The following is a 2,060-nucleotide window of genomic DNA, read 5'->3' as shown; positions in this document are numbered from 1 at the left end:
CTGCATCGCACCAAACGGCAGGCATCAAACACCAGGAATCTTCAACTGCAATTGCTCTTGCTCCACACTACCCCAGAAAACACACCGTTCAATGGTGCCCTCTTCCTAAGAGCAAAGCAAGAAACGGATCTTGACCCAAGTTGCGTGACACGGAGTACCCTTCTCCCTCTGGTCAGAAGAAACACAAACATCACAAGTCCACTACAGGTTACCTTCACAGACTCATGCGCACCCAACTCCTTTCTCACCCACCCTGAAACCATAAACGGATCAGCCAAAAAAAGGATCCACTTTCTCTCAAGTGTCACTCCTACGGGACCAGATTCTTCTTTATCATGTCTATTGACGCCAAGCTCGGATTCCCAGCTCTTCACCACACCTTCCTCCTCACTTAACTCACACCCCTTCACTTCAATTTCACCTCCAGAGCCTGGTCTGGCACACGGCTCACTCGGTTTGCACTCAACACCAATCTGCTTCGACACCCTAACTCCATGTTTCTTGCCATCTTTCTCAAATTCAACCTCTGCTTTCCTCATTCTCTTCTCCCCCCATTCCACCTTTCTGTGTCCCTGTCCCAATATTACTCTTCTCCAGACTTCACTCGCAACCCATATCCCGACGTAAACTCCATCTCATAATCATCCTGCCCACCTCCGAAACATGTATTCTCCAGGTGCCAACATTTTGAGAGCATCTTCCCAATATAGCTACAGTCCTCTTCATTAGCTTTCCTTCTCATGTGACTGCAACACATGCAATGGGTTTGGGCTGAATTGGACACAGGCCAATCAAGTTGTAGTGACATCTTAAGGATGATCAATTGGTTGCACCGGAGCTCAATCTGAAGTGTCATAGCAGAGGGGTGGGAATACTTATGTAAATGAGATATTTCTTTAACATCCAATACATTTGGATTAACATCCAATACATTTGCTAAAGTTTCTAAAAATGGGATTTCACTCTGTCATTATGGGATATTGTATATAGATGGGTGAAAGTAAAATGATTGAATCCATTTTAAATTCAGGCTGTAACACAAATTGTAGAATAAGTCAAGAGGTAGGAATACTTTCTGAAGGCACTGTGTGCTCTCTACTAGCCTGGACAAGGTAAACAATGAATTCATTGAATGTAACCTACAAGTGGGCCAATTGACTGAGGCTGTGATGATCAAAATGTAATGCCTGATTCACACTATGCTACTATGGTGAATGCTTAACTAGGCCAGCTCAGTACCATACAACTGTTTGGTCCTATATTGTGAGTAAATGGTGACCGACTGTCTGATCTTCGAATAATAATTAGTAGTTATGATGCAAGGGGATTTGTAGGTTGGTTGTCACCTGCACTGACAAACAAGCCAATAAACCCCTCCACTGATTAAACTTTTAACCAATCATATCAGATCTTTTCAGAGATGATCTGATTAGTCAAAAGACCAGTTAGTGGGGGGACAAAATATCACAATTGGGCTGCTTCCATTAACACAACCTTAGTATTAATCCCTTAAACCACAGCTTCAAGAGGAGTTATGAAGTGTGAATTGAGAAGGAATTAGCATTTGTCTGATATTACATAATGACAAATGTAAAAACTGTATGAAGCAATGCAATTATACTGTAGGACCAATAAAAGGCCTCCTACACACCACCTCTTCCAATGAGGCGAAGAGAAAATGTGTGCACATGCAAATCCCTTAATGGGTGACATGTCAGCTCGATTATAGCAAATCAAATCCCTGGATTGTATATCCTGCCTCCTAACTGGCCTCGCCAGGGAGTGACACTGCATGACGGGGGAGTGTGATTGGATGAATTTAGTTCAGTGGCAACCTTTTCAAATTGGAACTAAAGAAAAACATCTTCCAAATAAAGTCTAGTATTACATACCATTTTCAGATATTGTTTTTAATGCTATTACACTGTAAAACTTAGCAGAACCACACGTCATATGCATCCAATAATACCAGTGTGATAACGCTTCAACACCGTCATGCTAACCTGTTTGTGCGTGCAAAAGAGAACGAGACAAACATAAAAATGAGCCCACAACCAAAA

This window comes from Oncorhynchus gorbuscha, linkage group LG17, assembly GCF_021184085.1.
Source record: "Oncorhynchus gorbuscha isolate QuinsamMale2020 ecotype Even-year linkage group LG17, OgorEven_v1.0, whole genome shotgun sequence".
Taxonomy (NCBI): Eukaryota; Metazoa; Chordata; class Actinopteri; order Salmoniformes; family Salmonidae; genus Oncorhynchus; species Oncorhynchus gorbuscha.
This window is presented reverse-complemented; position numbering follows the sequence as displayed.